The sequence below is a fragment of the Equus przewalskii genome, chromosome 16 (assembly GCF_037783145.1).
Source record: "Equus przewalskii isolate Varuska chromosome 16, EquPr2, whole genome shotgun sequence".
Classification (NCBI taxonomy): Eukaryota; Metazoa; Chordata; class Mammalia; order Perissodactyla; family Equidae; genus Equus; species Equus przewalskii.
The window spans coordinates 6,977,519-7,000,991 of record NC_091846.1 but is presented as its reverse complement, the minus strand read 5'-3'; the positions used below and the strand labels follow the sequence as shown (position 1 = coordinate 7,000,991).

General features: G+C 44.1%; 1 long non-coding RNA gene across 1 annotated transcript; it reads right to left on the bottom strand.

The window, feature by feature from the left end:
- Positions 1 to 6,244: 6,244 nt before the first annotated feature.
- Positions 6,245 to 16,085, bottom strand: LOC139076374 (uncharacterized). Its single transcript, XR_011527939.1, has 4 exons — positions 15,997 to 16,085; positions 14,730 to 14,873; positions 10,550 to 10,694; positions 6,245 to 6,331 (listed from the first exon to the last, which is right to left on the bottom strand). It is a non-coding gene; the product is annotated as an uncharacterized lncRNA (long non-coding RNA).
- Positions 16,086 to 23,473: the final 7,388 nt, after the last annotated feature.

Genomic DNA, 23,473 nt, shown 5'->3' with positions numbered 1-23,473 from the left:
GGGTGTGTGTGTGTGTATGTGTGTGTGTTGCAGGGAAGGACTCCCAGAATTGAGACCAGAGTGAGTAGTGTATGGCCTTGACTGCTTTGGGGCTTGAGGTAACTCCCAATCCATGGGTCACTCCAGAAAATCCATGGCTGATCAGATGGCCTTAAATATTTTGAAATGAGGGAGAGTACCCAAGACAGAGAGAGAAATCATCAGAAGCCCCTAACTGACCCATCTACCCCCAGGTTCTCAAAGACACTTGCAGGCTGTAATGATCCACAGTGTGAATTCTGAGCTCCATCCAAATTCGGAGATGCAGGCTGAGGTTCAGTGACCTCCAAAAGCTGAGCCTGTGGGCTTCAGTCAAATGGGGCATCACCCCACCCACCACAGGAAACCATTTTCTTCAGAGAGGAGCAAGGGACAGGAGCTCCAGGCATCTGTTAACTATCATCTGCTCTTCTCGCAGCCCCAGAGCTCCAGTAACATGAATAAAATAAACTGGGTCACAGACTGCTGGGATAGGGACTTTGTGTCAGGTTCCTGGGGAAAAAAAGACTGGCCTCAATGTAGCAGAATGATCTGTCATCATTTCTGGAGGCTGATTATAAGCCTGAAACCAGAACATGGCCAATTTAAAAGTCTCCTCAGAGTACAGCAAAAAGCTGACAAAAGCTAGCTTCCAGTTTAATTTTGGGTAAATGGTCTAACATGACTTGGCCTAGATTCCTTAGCTATAGAATAAGAATATCAAACGACCTGTTTGAAACTGGGCCACAATAGCATTTTGAAAGGTGCTGTATAAGCAAGGGGCTGTGGAATCTCAGGATCTCAGAAGCCTGACAAGATCGCTTGGTTGATCCCCCACCCTCAGATAAGCACGTGCTTATGCAGTCCACACGGATGAGGCGCTACCCTCATTTTGTAGTCGGTGGTCTATTTTGATAGTCAACAGCTTGTTAAGAAATTCCTCCCCATGTCACCTTCATTTCCACATGTTGCACCCCCTGAGCAATCCCTTCTGTTATCCTCAGGCAACCCTGGTACTTTCCTAGGACTCGCTGTGCTGAGTCATGATGCTTCTCCTGTTGCCGCCCCAGGTAAGGGCCACGCCTCCAAGGTAGAAGGTCAACATCTCCCCTGCAGAGAAGAGACAATCCCATGATCTCTGGCAGGAAAGAAAAAGGTGGAGGGATGAGAGGCACCTCTGGCTCTCGGGACCATGATCTGTCAGGTGTAGACCTCCAAGGATCTAAACACGCTGAAAGGACTCCTAGAGGGCAGGAGTTATAAAGAGGCCTCTGTCTCATGGAGATAGTCCAGGAGCTAGGCCAAGAGGTGTCCATAGCTATATGTTACAAACCAGCCTATCGGTCGCATACTGCTAAATATGCTTCATCGTCCCCAAGACTCTACTCCAGATCCCCCTAGGATAAGCATTCCCTCCACCTTTCTCTTGGGAACTTTTGGTGGAAATTTTGAGCGGCACTATACCATAGCATTTCTTTTGTGAGACTATTTGCTATTCTCCCTATTCATCTTGCTGGCCCAAATGCTTCCTTGTCCTTCTCTAATCTCTTCATTCATGCAACAGATTTTTATTGAGCACCTACAATGTGCAAAATTTTGAGGATCTAGCTGTGAGCACAATACACCTGGTACCTGTCCTCAGGGGTTTACATTCTACAGAGATTGGACTCCCCTGTTCCTGAGACTGGGCTCTTGCTTTCTCCTCGCTGGCTCCCTTCCCAGGTTCTTCTCTGCCCTCCTGTTGGGACACTAGCCTGCTGCCCAGGTTGAAGTATCGTCTCCTGTATTCCTCTCTGTTGCCTACCGCAGGGACCTTCTGAACATATGTGTACTCTCTCTGCACGTCCAGATGCTGGGGGACTCCTAGTGAGATGATCGTGTGCTCTGCCTGCCAGGCGATGTTAGGGAGGGACACAGTTCAGGGGATAACAAAGGGCTCGGTACTCTGTGTGGGTGCTGGGCTACTTCTGGGCCAGAGATTGCCCATTTCGAGACTGGCCTGTTTCAGAACAGTCATAATTTACACGAAAGTCCACTCGGCTGTTATTAAACTGGCCAGTTGCCCACTTGCATGCCCTCAACAATGAGTCATAATTTCCAGACTTTAATGAAATAACAAATATTTTTTTAAAAAAGATTGGCACCTGAGCTGACATCGGTTGCCAATCTTCTTTCTTTTTCCTTCTTCTTCTCCCCAAAGCCCACTAGTACATAGTTATATTCTAGTTGTAGGTCGTTCTGGTTGTGGTACGTAGGACGCCACTTCAGCATGGCTTGACGAGCAGTACAAGGTCTGTGCCCAGGGTCCGAACTGGTGAAACCCTGGGCTACTGAAGTGGAGCACGTAAACTTAACCATTCAACCACAGGGCAGGACCCTGAAATAACAAATCTTGATGGAGTCCCTGATGCCATGAACGTGAGTGGTAAGATAAGGGGCCCTGGTAATAGGACTGAACGTCTGGCACACCACTGAGCCTCAGCAGTCAGTCTCGAGACTGTGGTGTAGCTTGAGTTACCTACATGGGTAGATCACGACCATCTTGCAGTCCCTCTAGCCTTTGGTGTGACGTCATCCAGCAGAGACGGGATGAGTCAAACAGAGACACAGGGTAAAACAAGGCAGCGATATTTTAGAGGCAAGAGTCTACACGTTACCCACACAGGCATTTGCCTCTCGGTCTTCTCTCCTTCCTAGCCACCTTTGACCTTGCCACTGCTGCCAGGCACGTTTCTAGAAGGGAGGAAGAGGAAAATTTTATTTTCTATGGGCACTCCTATGAAGTGTTGAGAAAAAGATGAAACTTAAAACTTGCCTAAAATCAGGGTTTAGAATGACCTCTTAATACTCCTGGTCCACGTTTTTCCAGCTGAATTTTTCTGCAGCCTTTGACTACAGCCCTCTGTGCAAACGCAGCACTAGGCAGAGGGCAGCAGTGCCCAGGCAGAAGCCTCGGGGACCCCCGGCTCAATTAGGAATATCGTATGGTGTGTGTCGGGTGTGTTCCCAGACATATCCCCCAAAATGTCATGATACAATTACTTACTAGAAGAGAAAAAAGATTGGGGAATCAAACTGCCTGGCTAGGAATGTTAATTGTTTTTCCTTCCTCTCATCTGTTCCTAAGGAAAAAGAATACTTAAAATAAATAAATAACAATCCATTACTAAAACCCCAAGCAACTATGTTTTGGAACAAGTAATGAGCCCAATAATGGTGGCATCAAACCCTGACTAGCTGGCGTTGCTTGAAGTGCCAGGCTCAAATCGCAGAGGACTTCTCTCAGGACTTCTCAAATCACATGTGCCGTGCTGTTTGCTGTTACCTCGAGGGTAACAGCATTTGCATCAGTTCTAAACAATCCCTTCCACACTGGGCCAGAGGCAGCTGATAAAGCGTGTGCCAGGGCACTGTTCGATTTTTATTTCAGACGGACCAAATATCTAACTGAACGCTTACCCAATTGCATTCCATCGTGGAAAATCTACCTGCTGGTTTCACCACCAGCTGGAGGTTCTCAGAAGCAACTGCCACTTTCCACGTGAAATTGTTTGTCCTGATTTTATTCCCACTTAAACATCACTTGCTCATAATGCCAGTGACCGTGAAGAGACAATTGTTGCCTTCCACCCCACCTTTGGCTTAGTCACCCCAAGGGATTTGTACATGCGTAACCACTCTACTCTCATCTCAAAATAAAATAAGGACGGGAACCTGAAAGGTATTGTGATGCTGTCTGCTCGTAACCGCACCCCTTCTGGTCCTTTTTCCTTCAGTCTAATGAATTGTTCTTAGTTCTTTTCCTCCCACTCAAAAACGTTCACACTCACGTTCCTTTCACAGTTTCCAGGAGAAGCCATACTTATTTACCAGAGCAACATTCCTCCAATTTTTATTGAATTAAGTCAGAAGTGGTTCCAGGTTTAAAAACAAAGGTTTCTGGTTTTCACGGACATCAAAGGCTGAGTTCTTCACTTAATCTTAATGAGATTCTGAGTCATAGCTTCAATTTTGCTTGCTTAACTATCTGTGTTGTTTCTTACTGCTCTAAGAGTTCCTATGTCAATTAAAACAAGAGTAACCAGAAACGGCTAAGTCCGTCTAGGGGAGCGGCTGAGTAAACCAGAGGATATCCATTTGTACCAAACAGCCAATAACACTGAACAGTCGTTAAAACATGTGGCCAGGAAAATTGTTAAATTTAAAAAAAACCAAATTAGGTAACCTATTTCACTTTTGTAGGTATATAGGTGTATGTATATGTAAATGTGCTTAAAATGCACAGACAGGGCTCTGTGGAATTGCACAGAGAGCAACTGACAGTGGGAACAGCTAGGGAGCCGGTGTGGGGCGGGGAATAAAGGGAGCAAGGTTTCACTATGATTACTTCTGTGTCCCTGGGTCTATCACAAGAAGAATGTATTACTTATGGGATACATATATGTACACATACATACATACATGCATGAGTCACTATTTATATAAAAGGGAACAGTCACTTTAAATTTTGTTCCACCTCCATAATATTTGTACAGTGTTATTACTACTCCTAGAGGCTGAAAATTGTTACTACTCTTTAGCTTATGGACTTCAGAAAGCTTGTCTTTCCTCTGTTGCAATGATTCTCAATCTCAGATACGTACTAGAATCACTCAGGAGCTTTCCTACCTCAACGCCCAGGCCATATCCTGGACCAGCTAAGTCAGGACCCCGTGAGCGAGACCGGCTCCAGCATTTCATAAAGCTCCCCAGGCAATTTCGAGGTGTGACCGAAGTCGAGAACCACTGTTTCACTCTGCAAACCCCTGAAGGGTCGGGTCTACATCTGGTTTGTCTTTCTGTCCTCAAAGCACCTAAGTTAGTGGCTTACATTCATATAATGAAGAGATCTGGACCCTCCAATTTTCTCAGAGAGAGAAAAAAACATAGCAACCAGAAATTGAGTAACGTGTCAGAACTGTCAAAGCACAGATTCACAGGATCCAACAGACAGCGTCATGCTCCTGTTGATGCCATCATGGCCGACTGACCCCTTGGACACGCATCTTTTTTTGGAGGAAGATTAGCCCTGAGCTAACATCTGCTGCCAATCCTCCTCTTTTTGCTGAGGAAGACTGGCCCTGAGCTAACATCTGTGCCCATCTTCCTCTACTTTATAAGTGGGGTGCCTGCCACAGCATGGCTTGACAACCAGTGTGTAGGTCTGCACCTGGCATCTGGACCAGTGAACCCTGGGTCGCCGAAGCAGAACATGTGAACTTAACCACTGCACCACCAGGCTGGCCCATGGACACGCATCTTTTGGAACACATCACACACACCTGTGCTCGGTTCCTCTTCTGTCCCTGAGAACTTGGTGCGGCGTTTCTTTGGTCAGGTGACAAGCCAGTAGAGCAAAGAGAAAGCCCTCAACCAGCTGTGCCTTTCGCTCATGTCAACAAGGAGACTGTAAAATGCACTTCTAAATTTCGAAGTTTCTAAAGCACCGTTGAGCAGAGGGCCACCTTGGGAGGACCCCTTGCCCTCCTCAGGACCACCTCCCAATTTTGATGCATTATTCCTGAGACATTTCCCAACGGTGATGGCCTTTTCCTTGGAACTCATTAATAAGTCCTCAGGAAAAAGAAAACTTGAAAATTTGAAGTTATTCAGATATATTTTGGGTTTTTTCTTGCAGATAGTGCTAAAGGCTTCTTCTCCCTGCGTAGCTGGTGCTGCTGGCTCCAGTGTCTTCATCTAAAACTTTGCAGCTTTAAATGTTATTGACCCTGGGCCTACTAGGCCTGTTAAAAAGGAGTTAGTGCTGAGGCCAGCCCCATTGCATAGTTGTTAAGCTTGGTGCACTCTACTTCCACAGCCTGGGTTCACGGATTCGGATCCCCGGCATGGACATACACCACTTGTCAGCCATGCTGTGGCGGCAACCCACATGGAAAATAGAGGAAGATTGGCACAGATGCTAGCTCAAGGCTAATCTTCCTCAGGGGGGAAAAAAAAAGGCAGTTAGGGCAGACGGTCCATTTTCACTGGGCAGTACACCTGGAATTATCCACACTTGATACGGCCCTCTGAGCAGCCCATGCGGTTATATTAATTGTCTATTGATCTCTAGATGACAAGATTTCAGGTACAGAATGTATTTTGTGGACTACAGTTCCATTATAAAAATCCCTGTGCTATATTAATGAGGCACTTTCAAAAACAATTTACATAACACTGAATTTACCTTGTGTCTTTCTTTAATTGGCACAAGATGCTGCAACATTGTTCCCTTTTCGAATCTTCTTAGGTGCTATTGTTGTCTTTTTTCATCCTGTCAGGCCGTAACATCACAACAGATTTTGTGAAATTGTTACCACTTACTGAACCTCTAAAATGAATGATCCCATGTATTTTAAAAATCAAGAAAGTCCCTAAGTATTTGGAATAGTATCTGCCTTTTACATCATTTAGGAGCACATATATTTTATGACCTTATAATTCCAAACATAGGAAAAATAATGGTATTAAATCTTAATATTTTGGAGGAAAACTACATTAAATCAGCTATGCAAATTGCGATATATGAGTCAGATTATTTCCTCTGCCGCAGCTTAAAAGCTGTAAACTTTTCATCAGGATGGAAACTGAAATTGAGGAGACACTCTGATCCCTTTGGCGTGTTTCCTTCTTGGGTGACGTTTTCAGAGCCCATCTCCACCGGGCTGGTGTCTGCTCACCCAGCCACACAAACGTGTTTGTGCCTGTCCACTCCTGCACAGATTTGCATTGTTTAGTGCACGTGTTTCCTGCCTTGTTCATTCATTTGATATTTCACTCATGGTTAGAGTGGTCTCTTTCATAGTAACTGCTTATGGAAGTCTGTGCTAAAACGAAAGTCTTCCCTTTTACTGCTGGTTCTCTCAGAGGCTCTGCCTTTCTAGGAGCCACTGTACCTCAGACTTCAGTCCACTCCGCTGTCCCTCCTCTGCTTTCCTTCACTGGCTTCAGAAATCCTGGGAGAGGCTGGACAGGAATCAGCATCAGCGTCCCAGGAGAGGAGAAGCCCCAGTGCCCGCTGATGGGTTAGGAACACAGTCAGCAACACATGCCTGGGGGGCCCCCTTCACTTCTTAGAGTCTATATCACGCTGCCTTCAGTAAAGACACCACTCAGCAAGAAGAAGCCGGCAGGGAATCGTGGCCTTGCCTCCATGGGCTCATTTAGGAGTGTCTGAACAGCCCCGATTCTCTGCCATCCTGGAAGCTCAGGCAGCTCCTCTTGCTGTGGCCCCACTTCCCCTCAAGGGAAACGAAAGGACCCAGGATGGTGATTACTCACTCCCCCGGGGCCAGGCATTTCACATACGGTACCTCTGTTCAGTCTCAGCCCTACTCTACCTTCAGAGGGAGGAACTACGGCTCAGAGAGGCTAAATACTTTCCTAAAGCCGCCTAGCCACTAAGTGGCAGATCCCGGATTCAGCCCAGATCCATTTGATTCCAAAGTCCACGTCCCTCCCTACTATCACCCCATGTCACTAAAGGGGAAAATGTAGAGAATGCGTGCCAGCCTTCAACCTGCACATTAGTGAACATTTAAAGAATAGGCAGCCCAACAAAAAGAGTCACTAGCACAATTCACAACACTTTGCATTAAACTATCTTTAATGATTTTATTACAGATCCAAAAATAAAGCTAAATCGGAAAGAGTTTTATTTTTTTCAGTATTTTACATTCAATTCCCGTTTGTTTTCTTTCTTCTTCTGATGCTCAAATTTTCCCTAATCGTAATGAAGGGTAAAGAAACCAGCATTCACTCTGCCCTTTTAGGATCTGTAGTTCCTCCCCGGTTCATGAAAGAAAGGACTTCTTTACCAAAGAATGCCAGCTAACAAAGGTAGAGAAATGATAGAATGACGAAATCACCATTTTGCAACTCTCTGTGAAATAATTGGTTCAGGCAAGAACCATCAGTGAATGCTGCAGCCACCGAGTGAAAGGTTTGGGGAGATAGGATCTTTGGTCCATCACCAAAGGATCGCCTATAGATGACTTGCCAATTTCAAGGGAACAATTTACTTTTACAAAGAAAAGCTCTGGTGCTCAACAGCTCAACCAAGGGAACAAACTCAGCAGCCCTAACCGTGGCCAGCCGCAGTGTGCGCCTCCTGACGTGACGCAACAGGAAGTATTCCGCATCACCCATGAAGTGTTTTTTCCAGATATGTTTCACCTGCATTTAGACCTAACTTCCAGTGCACAGGAAATTCAACAGCTAGAGTATCAAGGTACTGACACTACAAGGAAACGATGGGACACGTGGGACATTCTACAAGACAAACTGGCCTAGTCTCTTCAGAAAATCAATACGATAATGGAAGGCAGATCAATGGTTGCCTGGGAGCAGGAGCGGATGGGGAGTGACTGCCCAGGGGCACAAACGAGCTTTTCAGGATGATAGAAATCTGTATCTGGACTGAGGTGCTGGTTACATTGGTGCATTCATCTGTCAAAACTTATGAACACTACACTTGAAATGACTGCATTTTATTATATTTACATTATGCCCTAATGTAGCTGACTTTTCAAGCAAAAACAAAATATCAGTGTCACACAAGAAAATGAGGCAACTGGGCCATATTTAAATAGAGTAAAGAGCCGCTATAAGCAGATATAATGAGAGAAACTTGGTGAGATCTGGGCTTGAGAAAAAATGAACAACTGAGAAAGATATTTTGGGGATAACCAGGGCAATTTCAACATGGAGTGGATGCTAGGTCATACTGAGGAATTTCAGCAGTTTCCTTATGGTTATGTAGGACGGTGTTCTTATTGTTAGAAGATGCTTGTTGAAATATTTAGGAGAGAAGTGTCATGATGTCTGTGACTTAATTTTCTATACCAAAAGATTTATATGAATATGCGGAAAGATAAAGCAAATATAGCAAAAAGTAATCAATGGTTGAATTCGGTAGAGGGAGTTCCTTGATATTCATTGCACTAGTCTTTCAATGATTCTGCACTTTTGACATTTTTAGTAATGAAAATGTGGAAAACAGTGAACGCCCTTTGAACGGTGATGGCTCCTGCGATTTGGAGTCAGTCTTCGGAAATTCTGGCCTCTGGGTGAGATGTCTTTTATATCAAGGAGCCACCCCTTTCCATTGCTTCTTCTGAAGGAGAAAAGACTCCCTTGGATTCCGGGGACCCTTTCATGTAGTATCTGTGACCTGGAAGGACTTTGAGCTCCTCCCACAATCCTTCACTTCTACTGGGTCACAATGTTGTTGAGAAAATACAAGCGAATGGTTCTGTTAGTCCTTGAATAAATATTTCAATAAGACTAAAAAGAAAAGATAAATTCACTCCTGGAATTTCTTCATTAGAAAGGAAAGGATAGAAAAACATAGGGTAGGAAGCTTTTTGTACTCACTTAAAGTTGGATGGAAACGTATGTAATAAGTACTTGAAGGTATGAGTTCTTTTAAAACTTCAGCTAAACGGATGTGGTTACTAGGGTTCTAGACATGGAAGGTCAGAGTTGTTTAATGAGGTGTTGTCTGTGATGGTACTTTTGCTAAGGGAGGTGATCTCTGATGATCAATTTCTCCTCCTCCCAGAAGGTCTTGCTCAAATTGCTTCTCTTACATAAAGTCTTTCCAAACTAATGCAACCCACAGTGATTACTCCCTCTGCCAGATGCCACCTGCTCTTGTCATCTGTTTCGCCCTGTCTGATCCTTAGTCACTTACTAGATTATTTAAATAGCTGGCATTTTTGCATCCTCTTCCTGGTATGTCTGTTTCTACCTGCACATATCCATCCACACCGTGAGTGCTTTGAGGGCAGAAGCCACGGCTGAGCACCTGTGTGTCCCCAGTGCCCTGCACAGGGCCTGGTCCAAAAATATTTGCTTTCTTCCTATTCCTCCTGTGGTCCAGAGCACAGGGCAAGGCACGGAGGAGTTTCTCCTTTGAAGTTTCCATGTTGAATGGATCGAGTTACCCAGGATCAGGAAATCTGAGTGATAACATCTCTCCTCATTTGTCTATACTTCTAGACTTACTTTTTTCAGTCAGTGTTATGCTTTTGAGACACAGCTTTGGTAATGCACGCAGCTGTAGTTCAATTATTATAAACTACTTATAGCAGTCTATTATATAAATGTACCAGAAAATAAATATTTGTGGAGTGAATGGATAAGTGAGTAAATTCACCCTCACACGCAGTCCCATTTCTGACAACTGAAATTTGCCCTGAACATCAATTTTTGTTCTCTCCGTGTGATCCTTTTCCAACCACCGGCTCTAACACAACCTCTCCTCCACCCTGCCCCAGCCCCGTTCCTCCATGGGCATCTGACCCAGCACCTCGCCACTATGCTGATCCTAGGGGTTTCTTTCATTCTAAATCTAAATTACCCTTCTCTGGGAAATCTTTTGTGATTAATTAATCAGTTAGTCAATTACTTTTAGAAGTAGAAAAGATTTTTGAAGCACATGTAACTTGATACCTATGAAGTGAGATATTGCTGGCAGATGGACACTCACCTGCTGGAATATATCAGATGTGAAGGAGCCCACTGCTTCATGAGAACAGCCATTCTATTGTCAGCTTTTACTTTGAAAGCTTTTCCTTCTAGTGAGCTGAAATTCACTCCCTGTAACTTCCACCCATGGATCGTTGTTCTGCGTTCTGGAGAGACACACAAGAAACCTAAGCACGGCCCCTCCTCAAATGCCTGCAAGGTGTAAGCAGGTCCCTTTTTCCCCACCTCCCCCTACACACACCCTCACCCCAAGTTCTTCTATTTTTCAAGTCACACTTCTCTTTTCCTTTTGTCATTTCTTATTTAATACAATTTCTAGGTTCTTTTAGCAGACTGATCACTATCCTCTGAGCTCCCTCCCTTTACCAAGATGATGTATGACGTGATCTTGGGGAGTGATTCCCCTGCCCCCAGAGACGCCTTGCTACTTGCAGCATTTATAATCTGTACCCATGTCTTGTTATACTTGGTCTGGTAGCATGTTTTAGATGTAAACATACGCAAGAAACAGTGGAACACCGACTAATCTCTCTATGACCACAACTCGGACATCTTATGCTGGGGATATATATAGGGGAAGGGATAAACACTAAGAAATCCTAAAGGTTCTATGCGGAGTAGCTATGATGAAGCTCAGGCTTCTTGTTCTAGGTGGATTTGCTTGAAATAATTGATTAATTTATTCATATTTATCTATGTATCTATCTCATTTCCTCATCAGAATTGCAGGCTCATAATAGGCAGGGACTGTAGTTAATCAAACTTTAAAAGTTTTCCTTTCGGTCATCCTCTCTTAGAGCTTGCAAGTGAGAAACATATTTATTAGCAGTGATAAAAATTATTCTAGTATTTTCAAAGTGAGAGCACTCTGATCATGAAATCTATCACTGCCTTTATCACTAATTGCTAATAGAGTAGCAGCTAACGTTATTTACATTATACTGCATTCATTTATTATAATAAAATGTAGAAGCCTCAAACCGCACCTCATTTCCAAAGTGAGCCATGTGTGTGGTTTTGACGTACATATCTTTAAAGTGAAGGGAAAGGTTTTGTACCAGGACCAGTGTCATCAGATCAAACCAGACACTCTGAAAATTAATCAAGCATTCGAGACACTTGACAGAGTCAAACAATCAACTGAAAACTACTTGACATGAAAGGGTGGCTCAATTAATTTACTTTCTGGTTAGAAACATGTTTAGACAATCTGAAAGAAAAGGAACATTATCAAATATCAAGACCGATTACAAAGCTGTAGTAAGGAAAGTCTTTTTACCAAAGGATGCTAGGTCACAAAGAAAAAGGAATCTTGACCCCATTTTCACAATCTAATACGAAAATTTTTTTTCCAAATAGATTATAGATCTAACTGTGAAAGGAAAAACAAAACTTCTAGAGGAGAACATCTTCATTATCTTGAAGGAGGCCAAGCTTTCTTTAAACAGAAAAAAAAAAAAACCTCCTTCAAACTGATAAGAAAAGACAGAATATTCCATAGAAAAAAATGACCAAAAGATTTGAAGAGAAAGTTCACAAAAGAGGATATCCAACTGGCCAAGAAACGTGTGAAACACACTCAGCTTCATTAGTAATCAGGGAAACGCAAACTAACGTGATAATGGCATGCCATTCTACACCCACCAAAACAGCTAAAAGGAAAACCACCAATATTGTGAGGACAGAGAGCAACTAAAACTCCCACACACTTCTGGTGGGAGTGTAAATTTGCAAAACTATTTTGGAAAACTGAACTTAAACCAAATTGAATCTGAACATGTGTATGCTCTACAAGCCAGCGTTTGTAGCACTAGGTAGAGACTCAGCCAAAATGCACACCTACCACATTCAATGCCATCTCTATCAAATTCCCAGAAGGCTGCTTTGTGGATATCAACAAACTAGTTCTACAGTTGATATGGAGAGGCGGAAGACCCAGAACAGGCAACACAAGATTTCAGGAGAACAATATTGGAGCACTGATAGTCACCAGCTTCAAGACTCACTCTAGAGCTACCGTAATCAAAACAGTGTGATACTGGTAAAAGGAGAGGCAAATAGACTGATGAAACAGAACAGAGAATCCGGAAATAGACCCACACAAATATAGTCAACTGACCTTTGAAAAGTGAGAAAACGTAATTCAATAGAGAAAGAATAGTCTTTTGGACGAATGCTATTGGAACAACTGGACATACACATGTAAAAACAAGCTAAACGCGGACCTTATACTATTCACAAAAATTAACTCAGAATGGGGCAGGTCTGGTGGTGTTGCAGTTAGGTTTGCACACTCTGCTTCAGCAGCCCAGGGTTCACAGATTGCTATCCCGGGCACAGACCTATGCACCACTCATCAAGCCATGCTGTGGCAGGCAGCCCACATACAAAATAGAGGAAGATGGGCACAGCTGTTAGCTCAGGGCTAATCTTCCTCAGCAAAAAGAGGAGGATTGGCAGCAGATGTTAGCTCAGGGCTAATCTTCCTCAAGAAAAAAATAATAAATGAATAACTCAAAATGGATCATAGACCTAAATGTAAAATGCAAACTTATAAAACACCTAGAAAATAACACAGGAGAGAATCTAGATGACCTTGGGTTTGGCAATGACTTTTTAGTTACAACACTAGAGGCATAATCCATGAAGGAAAGACTTGCTAAGTTGAATTTCATCGACATTAAAAACTTCTGCTCTGTGAAAGACGCTATCAAGAGAATGAGAAGACAAGCCATAAACTTGCAGGAAATAATAGCAAAACACTTATCTGATAAAGGACTGATATCCAAAACACGCAAAGAACTCTTAAAACTCAACAATAAGAAAACTAAAAACTCAATTCTAAAATGGGCAAAAAATCTGAACAGACACCTCACCAAAGAAGATATACAGATGGGAAATAGACATTTGCAAACAAGATCTACATTGTAAGTCATTAGGGACTTAGTTAAAACAATGAGATATCACCGCACACTGTTAGAATGGCTGAAATCCAGACCACTGACAGCACCAAATACGGCCCAGGATGCGGAGCAACAGCAGCGCTCACTCCCTGCTGGTGGGAATGCAAAATGGTACCGCCGCTTTGGAAGACAGTTTGGTGATCTCTGATAAAACTAAACATGCTCTACCAAATGATCAGCAATTTCTCTCCTTGGTATTTACCCAAAGGAGTTGAAAACTGATGTCCACACAAAACCTGCATATGCATGTTTATAGCAGCTTTATTCATCATTGCCAAAACTTGGAAGCAACCAAGATGTCCTTCAGTAGGTGAATGGACAAACAAACCGTGTAGGACATCCAGACAATGGAATATCATCCAGCAATAAAAAGAAATGAGCTAGCAAGCCATGAAAAGACAAGGAAAAAACTTAAACGTATATCACGAAGGGAAAGAAGCCAATTTAAAAGATTACATAGTCTATGCTTCCAACTATATGATACTGTGGAAAAGGGAAAACTATAGAGACAGTAGGAAGATCAGTGGTTGGCAGGAGTTAGGAGGGAGTGAGGGACAAACAGGCAGAGCACAGGGGTTTTTAGAGCAGTTAAACTACTTTGTATATATATGTCGTCATACATTTGTTAAAACCCATAGAATGTACAACACCAAGAGTGAACCCTAATGTAAAATACGGACTCTGGTTGATAACAGTGACGTGTAAACGCAGGTTCACTGTTGTGACAACGGTAGCGCTCTGGGCAAGATGCTGGTAGTAGGGAGGTGACGTGTGTCAGGGGCAGGCAGTATAGGGCGAGTCTCGGTTTCTGCTCACCTTTGCTGTGAACCTATAACTGCTCTCAAAAACGAAGTCAATCAAAAAATTGTTTAAGTAGATGAACCTGTAAAATTTGATTTGTTTAAATCATCCAGGAAGGACAGTATCCTTACCCCAAGACTGGCTCGGAGAATCGACCTAAATTAGTTATCCTCATGTACACCTCCAAAAAGACACTATAAAATGTAGCTTGATGTGGGTGACAAATGGGAACAGATGGACCTCCTGTCCAGCCTGTGTTTAAGACGAACAATGAAGGATAAAAATGGCACCTGGCAGTGATCACAAAAGGGAAAGAATTTTGTTAAGGAAAATCTCAGGTGGAGTGGCTGATTTGACAGCTAGAACCACTGCTATGTGATTTACAATTCAGTTCTCATTCATTTCAAAATTTCTTACCATTTTGTCTTTGGTTCTTTCTCTGCGGAATGTTTGAAAATGTTCCAACACCAGCAAAGAGTTCCTTACATAATTCGAGTGGAATGCTCCTTGTGCCACTTTGAGATTTCATCCCATTGTCACTTGTCTCTGTCTTTGCTGCCTCTGGAAAGACAAACCATTCAGGGACAAGGCCCCAGGCTCAGTCAGTTCCTAAGAGGAGCACCCACATGCCTGAAGCCATCAGAGAGAGAAAATGCAGAGAGGGGCCCAGCGCTGGCCGCCAAGGCAGAGAGTTGAGTTATCAGCCTATTACCCACTTCCCTGGCAATCCCTAAGCTGGCCCTTCACGTAAATGGTAACCAACACCAGGTAAAAGGTCGCTAACATGTTGCCCATGCCCGATGGCCTCCTAAGATTCAGTAGGTATTGTCAACCAAGAGACAAAAGAGGAGCATCCTTTCTGTCCGAAGTCATTTTCTAAAACAAACGCTATAATCCTGTAGTCAACCTGCCAATCATCAATATTCATCAATAAAGCCCCATAAGAAGGAGATCGGAATACGTGCCTGGTGAGCCAACTAACAGAATCTGCCCCAAGAAGGACGCACAGGACAGAAGGCAGAGACAGCCCACCAGTCTTTTGGCTCAGTATTGCAGAAGCCCAAGGACTTGAAGGCTTCTAGAAGATTCTGTATGCAGATAAAATATTGCAGTCAGAAGCACACATGCTGTACATTTAGAATGGGGATAGGATTGGGGGAGACAAAAGATCCTCTGTGGAAGTCGGGACGTGGTGAGAATCGGGCTTTCCTTCATCCCTGGACTAGAGCAAGCGTCTCTCCAGGTGGAAGAAGCAGGGATGTAATTCCGCAGGCTGTGCCTCAGGGGAGGCCCTGACCCGTGCGGACGTGCAGATGGGCCCAGGTGATCTTCAGGAGGATGGATGGCATTCCCCAGCCTGGCCCGAGGCTCCAGACGCCTGGCAGGCCAGGCTGCCCATGGTGATGATTGTCTCAGCAGTCACTGGCGAGGACAGGTCATTGGTGACAAGATGACCCCACCATGTGACTCCCTTTTATCTCCCCTCACTTGCTGGCAAAAATCACAATGCCTGGCACATGGTAGATGTTCACTGGGTATGTTTTGAAGGAATGAAGAAAAAGAAACATTTTACAACAGTGACTTTTTGTAATGGACACTTTGCCACCATTACCTTAAACTTCTGTCTCTCATCTGCTACGTAAACACAAAATCTCTACTAATAAATACAAACTGATCCACTTACCAATTTCCTCCACCCTCCTGCGGTTTTCAAATCCTGGGCCTTGGCTGGAACTGTCTTCTAAGAGGCTCTGTCCTTACCCTTTTGTCTAAATGCACGTTAGAGCATAAACATTAGATATGAAGACAGCAGGAGTCATTCAGGAGATTGGCTCAACCACAGTAACCATGCAAGCTTATTGGGCGCGTCCCCTGTGCCAGATGGCTTGCTGTGCCCTTTATGAGCTGTCTTGTTTAACCCTTGTACAAACTGTGTGAACTAAGGATGGAGAGGCTGCGTTCTTTGATCAAGCGGTAGAGCAGGAATTCCAACCCAGATTTGTCCAACTAAATTACAATCCTAGTCCCAACATGGGCTAGTCCCTAAGCGACTGGAACCAGCGAAAAGGACCCCAGAGAAGTGGAAACTTTGGCCCCATCTCACTCCAACGGATTATGCATTCCCGTGATGACGTCCCTCCAGTCACGTTCTGGAGACCGTCTGCAAGGGGAAACAACCAGAACGGTTGTTAAAAAGCACGTCTAATGCATCAGAAGGTGTAGAATCGGAGCCCACGGATCCAAATCGAGAATTTCTGGAAACTGCCAATGGTGAAAACTTCAAATAGCTTTTCCTCAGATCTGGATGAGAATGTAGAGACAACTGCTTTCCTGATTCAGTGTCGCACCATCCAAATCATGCTTAGAGCTCTGATGGCACCAGAGACCCCCAGCCTGCGAGGTCCCTCTGCAGCTGAAGATTGCCTGGCCACTGACCCGCACGACTGAAAAAGAACAGATATTTCCTGTCCCTGATGATTCGCACCAGGGGCAACTTCACTGTCACTGACTTTTCTGAATATGAGTTATACCCGCCCTGCCCTCTCACTGTGGTTTATGTACTAAGTTTATTCTCCCTTTGTGAAGGGCGTCAACTGCCTGCTAATGCTGGTACTTGGTGCAGGCCGAGAGGAGGGCGTCTCCAAGGACTGTTTGTACCTAGTTACACACTGAGAGCTGATGAAAGACTCACCTACAATCCTTTTTATCCCTGGGATAAGAGCAGGGGTTGGGGGGAGGTGGAGCTTTCATGTAAGTTAAAAGGACACAGACAAGACGTTTTCTTGCCCTTGCCCTTCTGAGTCCAGCCTGTGTAGGTTCAGCTCAGCAGCCACACAGTGAGGAGGGGCGGGGGTGGGGTCTGTTGACATCATCGCCATCTACACTAGGAGGTGGTGGAGATGAGGAAAGTGGGAGAGTGTGCGAGTCCACACACACACATACACACACACACACACACGCACTTTGGGGTTCCTGTTTCTGTGGCGAGCTGATGGCCTCAGTATCCATTAGCCGTTTGTGGTGCTCTTCAACATGACTTTCAGCTCTGCAGGCTAAAAGCTTTCCTCTCCTGCAATAGCCTTCACTGCAACTAGTTGTTGCTTAGCAAGAAAGGGGCCTTAGGGCTAACTACAATCAGTTTTTCTTTCCAGCTATGTTTGTGGTATATTTTGTGTCATTCTTTTTCTTACGTGTATTTGCTACTATTTTTCCAGTCATTATCAGCACCATTGAAATTCTTCCTTCGTGCAACTAAATAGCCAAAAGAGGAAATTATACTTCACAAACAGAACTAAGTCATTCAACGTTCCTCTCTGGAAGAAACACAACCACATAATAAATTCCCACCTAGTTTTAAAAAACAAAACTGCTACTATTTTTTCTCCCAGAGATAAATACTCGTAAAAGCTTTATATTGGAGGCTTTTTGACAGATCCACCACCCAATAAGGTGGCAACTCGGAGCTAGAAAAAACTATTGCTGGCATTGAATTGGTCTCCTCAGTTTTAGGCCCAGGACAGTCAATTCTGCATGACCTCAGTAAGTCAGCCGGACGTCCCCATCTGTCACGTGTGAGCCATCAACTGCTTCCTCCTACTTCTTTCAAGAGAAGTTGGGAATTTTAAAAGATAAGCATATTCCCAGGTCCATAATAAGTGTTCAAACTTCTTGGAGAAGATTTATGCAAATCAACCCCATAAAGAAAAACCTTACTTACTATCCCCTAAGAAGTTTTGTGATTTGAAACCACTAAGATGATTATTACTTTATTCCCTATTGTTTTGCTATTCTAAGTTCTTTTATCATAAATAGCAATAAATATCCAATAGAAATTCCCAAGTACTTCAGTTTTACAAAGGAAAGCCACACAAAGCAGGGCTTTTTCTCATTGAAAGCTTTTAAATTAAATTAATTGGAGTCACTAAAATAGGGTGGAAAAAACCTTTTTTAATAAGAAAATGTCAGTTTCAAGTTTCAAGTTGACATGAAAAGTTAATATCAAATACAAAGGAACATCTGGACTAACAGAAGCTTCTCATTCAAAAAACGTCCCAAAACACAAACACAACCGAGGACCAAGAGGTAACAGTACAACCTCCACCTGCCAAACAAGCCGAGCATTTCCTGCTGGAGAATCACTCAGGTTCTGCTCTCAGCCAGATAGCTCCTCTTTTAAACACCTCTTTAGAGAGAAACTGACAGTTCTCCAAGTTCATGGTCCATTTCAAGCTGCCACTTAGAAGGGTAGGGAAGGTTGCACCGCCAGACGCACCCACAGCAATGCCACTAGACTGTAAGGCTCGTGAGGGCAGGCTGCTACCCTTTTGTATCTGCAGTCAGATTGTTCAGTCTTCTCTTTTGCATCTTCTCTGTTGTGATGGCAAGTTTTATATGTCAATGTGGCTAGGCTATGGAGCCCAGTTGTTTGGTCAAACAGTAGTCTAGATGTCACTGTGAAAGTCTTTTTTGGATGAGATTAACATTTAAAGCAGTAGACTTTGAGTAAAGCAGATTGCCCTCCATCATGTGGGTGGGCCTCATCCAATCAGTTGAAGGCCTCAAGAGCAAAACTGAGGTTCCCCAAAGAAGAAATTCTGCTCAAGACAGCAACATGGAAACCTTGCCTGAGTTCCCAGGCTTCCAACTCAGACCGAGCAGCAACTCTTACCTGGATCTCTAGACTGCTGGCTTGCCCTCCAGAGTTTGGACTTGCTGGCCCCCACTGTCACATAAACTAATTCCTTAAAATAAATCTTTCTCTCACATACAGACACATACACATACATTATATACATACATTATATGTATATATGTATAGGTAATAGATATACAATGTACATGTGAGTGTGTGTGTGTATCTCCTATTGGTTCCATTTCTCTGGAGGACCATGACTGATACACATGTTTTGTGTCACACTTAGAAAGACCTTCTCCATTCCGAGATTACTGTAACATTTTTCTCTCACAATTTCTCTTCACACTTTTTATAGTTTCTTTTTTAATAAATGTTTAGTGTTCTATCCGTTTGTTTTTTATTTTCGTGTAAGATACAAATAGGAATATAACTTTATTTTATTCCCAGATAAGGAAATGCCATTTAGATTTGTAAATCTGGCATAAATATAAAGTAATGAGACTTATTTTATTACACAGTTTGAAAACTGACTCAGAGAGCAGCTATAAAAGGAAAGTTTTTAAAACATTTTAGAGAATTCTGGCATCTTTGGAAAAAGTGTATTATTTCTCAGGAACTACTTCAAAGGGCAAAACTCTCTCAGACATAGGAGTCCTGAAGAGTTTACTAAAAAAGAAAGCCAGTAATTTAAGAGTGATGCCTCTGCTATCAAACTATGTTGCCAAAATTAAATTCCTTGAGGGGCTCCTGCCACAGGCACGGATCGGGCGGGGGCTGAGGGAGGAAGGCTGCCCACCAGCCCTTAATACCACTTTGTGCCTTGTTCCTTTGGTTTTGCACCGGAACGATGACACCCTGACTCAGACCAGCTGGAGCTCCCACACACTGTTTCACTCTGCCCTTTGCTCAATCCTAACACACCAGCGAAATGTCCTTGGGCAAAAGACGGATCGTAATCCAATGGGAAGATTATCTAATTGGGTCACACTCCTCAGGGTGCTGATTCAAGAGGTATGACTGTTCCTGGGGCGAATGCGGTTTGTTTGAAAGGCTATTTGAACATTGAGAACACTTCAACACTTTAGAACTGCCTTTCCAGCAGAGTAAAATGAAGAACCTAATTCTATAACTCTCCATAACTACACCAAAAAATATTACTCACAGGGTTCACCGTGACATCTTTGTTATTTGAATTCGAAGTAAAAATTTATCCTCCACAAGTGTGTTTGTCTCACTAAACTATTTGACAGTGTCAAATGAGTCCATATTCCAGGGGGCGAAAAAAAGACTTGAGTCAGGCGTGCTGTGAATGCGATCTATTTGAAACACCAGGAACCAGCACAGCGGTTCCCTTTGGGTACCGTGCAGGAGGAGAAAGGAGGTGCAAGCTGCGTGGATGAAGACGGAAGGATGTGAAGATGATCACTTTATGCCTTTTTATTTTATTTTATTTTATCTTATTTTTGAGAAAGATTAGCCCTGAGCTAACATCTGCTGCCAATCCTCCTCTTTTTGCTGAGGAAGACTGGCCCTGAGCTAACATCTGTGCCCATCTTCCTCTACTTTATATGTGGGACGCCTACCACAGCATGGCTTGCCAAGAGGTGCCATGTCTGCACCTGGGATCCAGGCTGGTGAACCCCAGGCTGTTGAAGTGGAACGTGCGCACTTAACCGCTGTGCCACCGGGCCAGCCCCAACCTTTTTATATTTTTAAGAAATTTCTGAATCATATGAAAATATACATATTCCAAAAAATAAAGCTTGAAAACTGTGTTATCTCAGGTATATTTGCTCTTCCCCCTCATTTGAAAGTTCTGTGAGGAGTTCCAGTGAGAGAGAGAGAGAGAGCAGGGCCTGAAGCTGGCCGTGGGGAGCTGGGAGGAGCTGTCCCTAAGGCGGAAATAGCAGAACCCCGGTGGCCGCCGTGACAAGAGGGTCAGCGATGTCACACCCTGCTTCCTTCGATGGCAGTCATGCCTGTGAAAGCATTCACGTGTTTAAACTGTTGAAATGTCAAAAGCTGCCATCACAAAAAGGACCCTTCCTTGAAGCAGGAACCTGAAGGCGTGATCCTTGTGAACACTGGGAGGGGTGGGGTGACAATTCACATCAGTCCTCTCCTTCCACAGCTGGACTATGGACCAGGGCTGTCCCTGAGAACAGGAGTAAGGACCTGCTTCAGACTACCAACCCTGCTCTAGGTTGAAAATAATATAAAACTTGCAGTATTTGAAACAATACATTAAGAAGGATACAAAAATCACAAAAACTAGAGTTTGGATATTTTTGTGTTAATAGAACTTGAACACAATTGCATTAGGCGGTGGATTGGTATATAAGTTGATAATTTTGCTTTTCAAAAAAATTAACTGGAGAGGGGCTGGCCTGGTGGCATAGTGGTTAAGTTCATGTGCTCCACTTTGGTGGCCCAGGGCTCGCAGGTTCAGATTCTGGGTGCAGACCTAACACCACTCGTCAAGCCATGCTGTGGCAGCATCCCACATAAAATAGAGGAAGATTGGCACAGATGTTATCTCAGCAACAATCTTCCTCAAGCAAAAAGAGGAAGATTAGCAACAGACGTTATCTCGGGGCCAATCTTCCTCACACACACATACACAAAATTAACTGGAGAGAATACCTCTGGAAGGTATTCTGTCTTTGTGGGAGGCAGTATGGGCTGGCAGCTAAGAGAGCAGTCTGGAGCCAGACTGCCTCGGTTGGAATTCCAAGCCTGCCTCTTCGAAGCGGGGCGACCATGGGCATTGTTTACCTTCTCTGTGCCTCACTCTTCTCATCTGTAAAATGGGGGTGATGAGAACAGGACCTACCTTGTAAGGGTGTGAGTGTCATCCACGTGCAGCATTCCTTAGAACAGCGCCTTGTGCTGTGCAACATACAAATGTACTACACACAGTATTATCATCACATTGTATCAGAAGATAAGCCAATTTAATGCTGGAGATGGAACAGCTGATGGCACAAGGCTGTTAACATTTGCAAAAGCACGGTGGGGCGGAGAGAGCATAGTATCACCGACTAACTGCCCCGAGGAACTGAGGGTGGACTCGGAGCATTTAACTGTTTAAGAGATGCAATCATCAACCACCCTGAACCACACCAAGCCGCACCACAAGAGTGATGCCTGTGACCTTGGCCTCATTTTTAGTGCTAAGATCTCCTCTCCTGGAGGAGCTCAGGCCTTATTACCATAACCTGTATGTGGAAGAATGTGTTCCAACTGAGCCTGTGCAAGCCAGTACCCACCTCTCCCTTTTGAATATCCATCCCCCATCCGAAATAAATGTCCCTGCTTCCCTTTTTTTGGGGATGCCATGACTCTGGAAATGATCCCATATGGCCTCCTATTTGCTGCAAATATACCTTACTTTGTGAGACTACTTCTGATGGAGAGTCTGATTTAACTCCCCGGGAGGGAGCCCATGTCGGTTTCGGTAACAATCGGGGTGGTAAATGGAAGAAGACTCTGGTCCCTGTGCTACTACCACATCCTGGTTGTGTGATCCTGGGCAAGGCGCGTAACCTTTCTGAGCCTCGGTTTCCTCCTAAAGACGAAAATAATAGCTTCACTCTGCCTATTCTAGGAGCTCGTTTGACGACTGGATGAGGCGATATCCATGAAAAATGTTTGAAAGCTCTAGAAAGCTGCCCCAATGCAAAGGGCAACTACCAGCATGAGATCTTTTTGCTTCTAGGGCTTGCCCACATGGGCAGCGAGTCCCCTGGGAGGTGACCAAGCGAGGGCACACGTTGGGGTGATGAGACAAGCCAGGTGAGACCATGGATGGCAGAGAGCACTTAACCACCCACGAATGTAGGAGGTGGAGAGTCAGGCATTTGTAATTTTCAGCTGAATAAAGGATAAGCCAATATAAAAATGCCTAAGGAAGACACACGACCGTTATTACGAGTTTAATGGCAAAATCTCACAGCTCCTCTGTGTTTCAAAGCAGAAACACTCTTTTGCGCTGAGCAAACGTCCTTCCCATAGTGAAAGAATGCAGCCACCATGTCCTCCTCTGGCTCCCTTCATTCATTCTTTCACCAAATATTTACTCAGCACTTGCTCTAGGCTGTGTGTTGTGTTAGGCACTTGGAGTATGTTAGTGAATAAACGGGGGAGACAGCCAATAAGCAATGAAGATAATCAGTGGGTGAATTACATAGCACATTAGAAGGTGAAAATGCTATGGAAAATAAAACGTAAGGCAGAAGTCGGGGTAGCAGGAATGCCGGGGGAGGAAGGTTACACTTGCAAATCAAGTGGTCAGGGTGGGACTCACTGAGACGGAGATTCGAGAGTTAACCAAGGAGATTGATTGCCGGGAAGAGCATTCAGGCTGAAGGAAGAGTTGAGGCAAAGGCCGTGAGGTGGGAGTGTGTCCGATATGTGCCAGGAACAGCAAGGAGGACATGGAGCTGCGTGAATGCAGAAGAGATGGCAGGAGACAAAGTCAGGGAGGTGGCATAGCCAGGCCCTCTCTGCAAGACGACACCACAAG